The 9,631-nt window shown below is 35.3% G+C and overlaps 1 protein-coding gene across 1 annotated transcript in view; it reads left to right on the top strand.

Annotated features, from left to right (window-relative positions):
* Positions 1-3,677: 3,677 nt before the first annotated feature.
* LOC149791293 (major facilitator superfamily domain-containing protein 6-like) overlaps positions 3,678-9,631 on the top strand; it is a 112,719-nt gene continuing 106,765 nt past the window's right edge. The window contains exon 1 of the mRNA XM_089969820.1: positions 3,678-4,575. The gene's annotated coding sequence lies outside the window, so the exon portion shown is untranslated. The remainder of the gene's footprint in view (positions 4,576-9,631) is intronic.

Raw genomic sequence — 9,631 nt, 5'->3', positions numbered from 1 at the left:
GAGATCAATATGGAAAGACACCAACTTTGCTCTCGGTTCCAAAACACAGCTGATGTGTTTAATTGGCATATCCATTTTACTCATTGCTTGTGACACATGGACTCGTATATCAGATCTACAAAGCAGGATTCAAATCTTCGAAATGAGATGCTACCGCAAGATCTTGGGTATGTCATATATTAACTATGTAACCGACAATGAGGCCCACAACAGGATCCAAGGAGCCATCCGACCATACTAAGACCTCTTGACCACAGTGAAAAAACCCAAACTGAAGTTGTACGGTCATATCTGAAGCTCATCAGGACTGGTAAAAACAATTTTGCAGGGTACAGTTTAGGCGTGGTGGGTGGGCAGGAAAAGAAGCAGACAGAAAAAGAGGTGGGAAGACAACATTAAAGAGTGGACATGTATGGGGTTTGGAGATTCACAGAGGGCAGTGAAGAATATGAAAATATGGAGAAAATTGGTGTCCCAACGACCTCTAGGGTTACTAGATTGATGATGATAATGAGTTAAGTCCATTTTTCTCCGATACAGGGTTAACTTTTAATAACTGAAAAGTTAGTATCAAAATGACTTTTTTCGTCTAAACATATTTATCATTTTATTATAAATTTTTCTACATTTCCATGAATTTTTCTATTGACTTATGTCTCGGATATGTTCATCACTGTCATTCTAATACCAGCTTAATATAATTTCAGTAATACAATTTTTACATATGGATTATTAGTACAATAATCTTCCAGAGATTGTCTTTAATTGAGGTTGAAAATCGTTAAAATATATGGTTGTTTGAAAACAATTTATGACTGTTACATTAACTGTGGGTTTAATGCCCAAAATAGTGGTAAAATATTGTTTCCTGCTTTTGTTCAGCGCACGATAGGCTATACATGGCGGCCAGTATAACTGGTGTAGGAAGAACATACAATCCCCGGTAAGAACCACCGACCCACGGTAAGTTACTGGCAAGCTTTTCCACATACCCACATTGGTCTGTCCGTGACCTTCTTTTCAATGCAGATTTTGATGCAGAGGACATAAGTTTATGCCGTATGTGTAATGAACAACACATAGACGGACACACACTCGTACATACAAAATTAAATACGAGAACTAATACCACTTGACATGCACCTTTGCATCATTTATGATTATATTTCTAATGATATTCTATGATGCAAAGGTTTAAAGCATACATGTATGTGAGATTGAAAAGGATTACATTATACGTGTAGGGTGGGGTTGAAAAGGATTAAGGCATACATGTATGTGAGATTGAAAAGGATTAAAGCATGCATGTTTGGTGAGGTTGAAAAGGATTACATTATACGTGTAGGGTGGGGTTGAAAAGGATTAAAGCATACATGTATGTGAGATTGAAAAGGATTAAGACATACTTTTATGTGAGGTTGAAATGGATTAAACCATATGTTGAGGATGAGGTTGAAAAGGGTTAAAGCATACATGTACGTGAGGTTGAATAGGTTCAAGTCATCGGTAAAGGCGGCCCTTTTTAGGAGAGAATTTCAAAGTTTTTCTATTTGATGGGTAGTCTTCCATAGTGTTTACTGCGAATCTGAGATCTGTGCTAAAAGTTCCTGCAGAAAAAGATTTTTCTTTTGGTAAAAAGTAAATTGTTGAAATAGGTTTCCTATTATGACAAGACATATTTATCTGTTGCATTTTGTCCCCCCCCCCTTCCAGTACCGATCATAATTAGGTCTTCGGATTAGTTTAAAGCCATCCAATCAGATAAAAGATTACTTAAAAATGTGCATACAATTTGCTCAAACTGCAACACATCCAATATCTTAATGATATAAGACTATTTCAAAAGTTTGATCAACATCTGCCAGGAAGTAGGCCTATAGTTACTAGAGACTGACAAACTCAGCTAATCAACATCTGCCTGGAAGTAGGCCTATAGTTACTAGAGACTGACAAACTCAGCCAATCAACATCTGCTGGGAAGTCGGCCTATAGTTACTAGAGACTGACAAGCTCAGCCAATCAACATCTGCTGGGAAGTCGGCCTATAGTTACTAGAGACTGACAAGCTCAGCCAATCAACATCTGCCATGAGGTAGGCCTATAGTTACTAGAGACTGACAAGCTCAGCCAATCAACATCTGCCGGGAAGTAGGCCTATAGTTAAAGAGATTTACAAGCTCAGCTAATCAAGAGGAAAATCGCATCATTATTACTCGTGGATCTCGGTCATATTCGTACTTATTCGCGACCTCTATAGTATAAACCGTTTTGCCAAGTTTGATCCAAGACCCACAAAAGAGAATAGAATCTATTGAGTGTGTTTATCTCGCTTATATTACAACTCTTTTGACATCCTGACGAGGACCAGAACTATAGTCTCCACAGTGCTTATGAGCAATCGTTTACGAAAGGATGTTTCACGTTTCAATAACGACCATATTTGCTGAAAGCTCATCTTAATTCCTTTGAATAAAGTGAATTACCATTATTTATCACTTCGCCAACAGAGTTGGAAGGAGATATTGCATGTTATTTTCATACGTTCGTTGGTTGCAATTTGCTTTCATCGCCAATATATATTGAAACGTAGTTCAGACATAATCCGCAAGAGTGATATTCAAATAAGTGTTAAGATTTGTTTGGTGTTCAAAATTAAGATTTTGTGTTCAAAATTAAGATTATTTTGGTGTTCAAAATTATGATTTGGTGTTCAAAATTAAGATTTTTTTGGTGTTCAAAATTAAGATTGATTTAGTGTTCAGAATTAACATTTGTTTGGTGTTCAATTAAAATGTATGCATACATACATACACATACATACGTACATACATACATACATACATACACACACACGTAAGTACATACATACATAAACACACACACACACACACACACACACACACACACACACACACATATATATATATATATATATATATATATATATATATATATATATATATATATATATATATATATATATATATATATATATATATATATATATATAAGGTATTCACTTGAGATCATATAATATGCAGCGTGTTTCATATTTAAATCAGAATTTCTAAAGTGATCAGAACTATGTATTACCAGATCTGTAATTGACGTATGGGGAGAAATGGTTCTATACCAATTTCTGTTTCCCCTGCATAATGTAGTTTTTCGCCTTTTTAAGATTCTATTAGCTACAACAGAAATTTATATTGTGGCACATTCGGGAAATCAAATGTAGATCACTCTACCTGAAATTAGGTGTTTACTGTCCGTCTACGATGTACTTATAATTACCCTTTTTGTGTAACTTATTCACTCAGAGGCTAACAAAGTACGATGTGATAGGTATAGGATTTGATGTTCTGATAAGGAGCTTAGATTTTATTTCATTCAACCGTTATATATTCACGCGAATGAATGTGTGTCCTGTATCCTTCTTTACATGAACTTATCGGTATTTAAAACATGTGATATAACACATCGACTCTTAGTGTTGTATAGGGCGTATAACACGAGTTAGTTATCTAATTGTATCCAATAAGGTGGGACATCTTTTGGTTGGTCTCGTGGTATGCAAAGCTGTATGCTAATTGGCCCTTATTTCCGCGTAACTATGATCAACGCTCAATCTGTTGCAATCATTACCCGTTAATTATTGTGTCAGGGTGATAATTCCATGGTCAACCAGCCAGTTCAATGACAACGAGGAGCAACTTTCCTCCAAGGCATTTAAATTCAGACTGAGCCTCTGTCGAGTTAACTTTCCATTGTGGAATCTCGTACCATACCCGGCAATAGGATGTGCGGGGCTCACGGCAGCATGCGGGACCCAAGGCAGCAAAAAAGCAATTGCATTGCGGAGTTGATTTCCTGAAAGCGCGGGGCCCAAGGCGGTTGGCTCGTTCGCCTGGCCCTAGGGCCGGGCCTATCTTGTGCTATTAAATATCAATATGGATTCAAGTGTAGATATTCCATTTCGAGTTCAAACAGGCACAGAAAGAAAAATAAAAAGGAAGAAAAATGAATTTGTACATCATGTGGGGTATACTTATGTGATTTTGGAACATTTCCACAATTTCCTTTTCAAGGTGCAATAACAACGACAAAAGCATCTCCGATCAATAGTCAGACCTAACTAGACACTCAATGAATCGTTCTACAGTATATTGATTTCTGTAACAAGTGGAGCAGCTCTGGATCTATACTGTATCCAGTTGGAGAGATAGCTATCGATAGAACAACCCCTGGACAAGAACATACAAAATGAATAAGCCATCTAGCAACAAGTTACTGTATCGGATACTCCAGTAATCTTTGACAATTGCAATTAATCATATACAGAAATTAGAATGAGGCAATCCCGCCTCATGATACCAGAGTGAAAGAGTGTCGCCTGTTACAGAAACTGACCACGCTAGCGATCAACATACGCAGTCCATATATTCCAAACATGGAATTTTGCAAGAATCTTCATAAGTGCGGACTGGCTTAGGAACTGTCCTCTTTTAGCCCTCAAGGATCGTGCTTGGAAGGACGTGTATTCACGAGGTTCCATGCGGAAGAAGAAGAATACAAGCTGTAAGTAATGTTATATGATACAAATGTGGCTTCCACAGTTCTATTGTTTATTGTGTTAATTGATGAAAATGACGAATTGCCCGTGGTCATTTCCTCTGATCCACTGTAATATATGAAGAACCAGCTGTATCACCAAACTGTACACTTTACAGGACAGATAATTATCAGTCCCATTGATTTATTGTTACATTTTTCGAAAGTTGAAAGTTAAAACATTACATAGCTGCAGCAAAATAGAAAATTCTCGTAGTTTCGCTTCTGCCGTTTTATTATATGACTCTGGCCGTACTCAACCTCTCAACGTAACCTATGGTTTGGTCAGAATAGGAAGACTTGGGGCACTTTAAAAACACACTCAATGGACTTCCATGGTTGAAACATTCTAATCGAATTTTCCTTTGCAAAATTGAACACTTCTGCGCACTTGTAAACACAAACGGGCATGATCAGTGATATCGAAGGATGATTATAAATCATCTACAAAAATGGCTACATGCTGGAGGCTTCATAACCGTTTCTTACTTTCAGTTGAAAGGAACGTTTGCTGACTTAATCTATCGATCATTTTCAAAGCGAGATGACCGAATTGTAATTCATGTGAAAATAAAATCCCATATATAGTTTCGTAATTTAGTTTGTAATTGGGATATCGATCCTTGTGTTAGTACGCTGAATAACTATATATTTATCACATTGATAAGAAACATAAGCTAGATTGCATAATTCGTTTGACAAACAAACAGTTAATGGAATTGTGCATGATCCAACTTTTATTTACATCATTTTTTTATTATTTATTTTTATTTTATGTTATTTTATTTACTTGTTGAATATTATTATTCTATAATACTAATCCGCTGTACTAAAGCCGTATCCAGGACAGGTATGTCTACCACCTCCATCATTGTAGCTTGTCAACTTTCCATAATTGTGCCACACTGAGGGAGCGTCCATTTAACATTTCTGAAATACGCCGTATGTGCCGCCCATGGTCATATACACAATATGACCTTTCCTAATTCTTAAAATCACGATAACCTACCAACTTCTTACTCAAACGTGTGGTGGATCTTTTTTTCAGAAAAGGGCCTATAATTGATATATCTTTTTATTTCATTTATGGTAGAGAGTTCTTGACCTAGACTGGTATCTTTCAAATCTGTGTTATGTGGTATTCTCCATAATTGCTGTCAGCTACACTGATTGGTTCTAGAACCAATATAATGATATCAATTATGTACTAATCAGCTCATTTAATTAGTTTGCGATTATGTATTTATATTCGATAATTGTGCTTTTCAAATTGCACGAAGTTTATGCATAATCAGTGTGGAGAGCACAATTTAACACACGACGATGAGTAATTACCTCTTAGACTATACCAGCTTCATGTAATAATAACAATAATAATGCTATCAGCAACAACACCGCTACTACTACTACTATTATTATTATTATTATTATTATTATTATTATTATTATTATTATTACTATTATTATTATTACTATTATTATTATTATTACTATTATTATTATTATTATTACTATTATTATTATTACTATTATTATTACTATTATTATTATTATTATTATTATTATTATTATTACTATTATTATTATTATTATTATTACTATTATTATTATTATTATTATTACTATTATTATTATTATTACTATTATTATTACTATTATTATTATTATTATTACTATTATTATTATTATTATTATTATTATTATTACTATTATTATTATTATTATTATTACTATTATTATTATTATTATTATTATTATTATTATTATTATTATTATTAAATGAGCAATACTTTTCATTTAAGTTCACCAACGTCTTATAGGTGTGGACTGAGTGTATGTATGGTGCAACGATTTGATTTTAGAACACCGAAATATTGTAGTGTATGATTTACAATTACATCAGGATCTAATATGCTGCTTATTCTACTTACTCACCCTACAACGGCGCATAAACCCAACTCTGACACTTCTCACTCCTGTCAGCCCTTTTTGACCTTTTGTTTTTAAAGAAGATTATCGGACAGATCCCATGTCTATCTAGAATAAGCTATGTACGCATGAGTAATGGATGGGAGACTTGTATTGTGCCTTATTGCCTTAGGTTCAACTGGGAATGGAGTAAAGCCATATCTCCCGTTGTGTAACGCACGTGACGGCATATCATGATCAAAACTATTTATTTATTTATTTATTTATTTATAATTTCTAGCAAAACCACGTTATTTATGGATCGGCATCTTCCCTGCTGGAAATCAGGTACTTATTAGACATGGGTGCATATTATAACAGTCGACTTCTCGAGTCCCTCTTTCATATGGTATCGAAATGCATACAGTTAAAATAACTTCAGGCGAACAACCATTATTTTTCAGTTCCACTACGTTTGAAATTATATCGCCTTGTAATTTGTAGATGGTTTATTCAGAAGAAATATGGCTGTTCCAGATCCAGTATCTGATGGGTTAGGAATGGAACCATTCAGTCATATACTGCAACATGATGCTGTTGGGTTAGGAATGGAAACATTCAGCCATATACAGCAACTTGATGCTTCTGAAGCACACTAAACGTAGAATCGGTTACTCTTTTGAGCCATGACAGGTACGACAATGAATAACACTGACCGCTTACCTGACGATTAATTAGATCAGAATTCTCAAAGCCAGCGTGGAGAAACGATAATTGCTTATCAAAGTAGAGATAGCATGTGTGTATATTGCTGATTTCTACCTGGGAAAATATTTTTTGCTTCACTGTAGATATTTAAATGTATATGAATAGGAACATCAGCCAGAAGATTTAGCTGAATGGGGAAGATGATGCTGACGCCTTAAATCTGACGTTCACTGTTTTCTCCATTTCCTTTGGGAAACATCCCGAATGATGACGTTGCACAATAAACCGTGTGAAAGAAGTATCGTAGTTCTGAATCAGTGATTGCCTGTCTCGTGACTAGGATTCAGCACTACCAATCGATCAATATCTCCTAATGCAGACGTAGTCGGGTTTCATACTATTAAAAAAAATAATCTTCGCAGTAGGTGGGAACCAGACTATATGCTAATGCCGGATAGAAATATGGCGGCACATTGACATGGTGATTTGTACTTTGACAAGAAAGAAAGATACACATAAATGGGTTTATAAATGATTTTCAGGAGAAGAAGAATCACGGACGTAACATGTCAAGGAAGACAAACAGTTTGGTCTTAAGATATCAAGGAAAACACAGTTTGGACTTGTATCAAGGGAGACAAACATTGGGGACGTAACATATCACGGGGAAGATAAACTGTTTATATGTAACTTATTAAGGTAAAAAAAAAACAGTTTGAACATAACATATCAAGGAAAGACAGTATGGACGTAACATATCAAGGAAAGACAGTATGGACGTAACATATCAAGGAAAGACAGTTTGGACGTAACATATCAAGGAAAGACATTTTGGATGTAACATATCAAGGAAAGACAAACAGTTTGGACGTAACATATCAAGGAAAGACAGTATGGACGTAATATATCTAGGAAAGACAGTATGGACGTAACATATCAAGGAAAGACAGTATGGACGTAACATATCAAGGAAAGACAGTTTGGACGTAACATATCAAGGAAAGACATTTTGGATGTAACATATCAAGGAAAGACAAACAGTTTGGACGTAACATATCAAGGAAAGACAGTATGGTCGTAACATATCAAGGAAAGACAAACAGTTTGGACGTAACATATCAAGGAAAGACAGTATGGACGTAACATATCAAGGAAAGACAGTTTGGATGTAACATATCAAGGAAAGACATTTTGGATGTAACATATCAAGGAAAGACAAACAGTTTGGACGTAACATATCAAGGAAAGACAGTATGGACGTAACATATCAAGGAAAGACAGTTTGGATGTAACATATCAAGGAAAGACATTTTGGATGTAACATATCAAGGAAAGACAAACAGTTTGGACGTAACATATCAAGGAAAAACATTTTGGATGTAACATATCAAGGAAAGACAGTATGGACGTAACATATCAAGGAAAGACAGTTTGGATGTAACATATCAAGGAAAAACATTTTGGATGTAACATATCAAGGAAAGACAGTATGGACGTAACATATCAAGGAAAGACAAACAGTATGGACGTAACATATCAAGGAAAGACAGTTTGGACGTAACATATCAAAGAAAGACAAACAGTTTGGACGTAACATATCAAGGAAAGACAGTTTGGACGTAACATATCAAGGAAAGACAGTATGGACGTAACATATCAAGGAAAGACAGTATGGACGTAACATATCAAGGAAAGACAGTATGGACGTAACATATCAAGGAAAGACAGTATGGACGTAACATATCAAGGAAAGACAGTATGGACGTAACATATCAAGGAAGACAAAGAATTTGGACGTAACGTATCAAGGAAAGACAGTATGGACGTAACATACCAAGGAAAGACAGTATGGACGTAACATATCAAAGAAAGACAAACAGTTTGGACGTAATATATCAAGGAAAAACATTTTGGATGTAACATATCAAGGAAAGACAAACAGTTTGGACGTAACATATCAAGGAAAGACAAACAGTATGGACGTAACATATCAAGGAAAGACAGTTTGGACGTAACATATCAAGGAAAGACAGTTTGGACGTAACATATCAAGGAAAGACAGTATGGACGTAACATATCAAGGAAAGACAGTATGGACGTAACATATCAAGGAAAGACAGTATGGACGTAACATATCAAGGAAGACAAAGAGTTTGGACGTAACGTATCAAGGAAAGACAGTATGGACGTAACATACCAAGCAAAGACAGTTTGTACGTAACATATCAAAGAAAGACAAACAGTTTGGGAGTAACATATCAAGGAAAGACAGTTTGTGCGTAACCTATCAAGGAAGACAACGAGTTTGGACGTAACATATCAAAGAAAGACAAACAGTTTGGACGTAATATATCAAGGAAAGAGAGTTTGAGCGTAACATATCAAGGAAGACAACGAGTTTGGACGT

Source organism: Sinohyriopsis cumingii, chromosome 9 (assembly GCF_028554795.1).
Source record: "Sinohyriopsis cumingii isolate HCF-2022 chromosome 9, ASM2855479v2, whole genome shotgun sequence".
Lineage (NCBI taxonomy): Eukaryota > Metazoa > Mollusca > Bivalvia > Unionida > Unionidae > Sinohyriopsis > Sinohyriopsis cumingii.
Note: the sequence above shows the minus strand (reverse complement) of the source record. Positions and strands in the feature narration are given on the sequence as shown.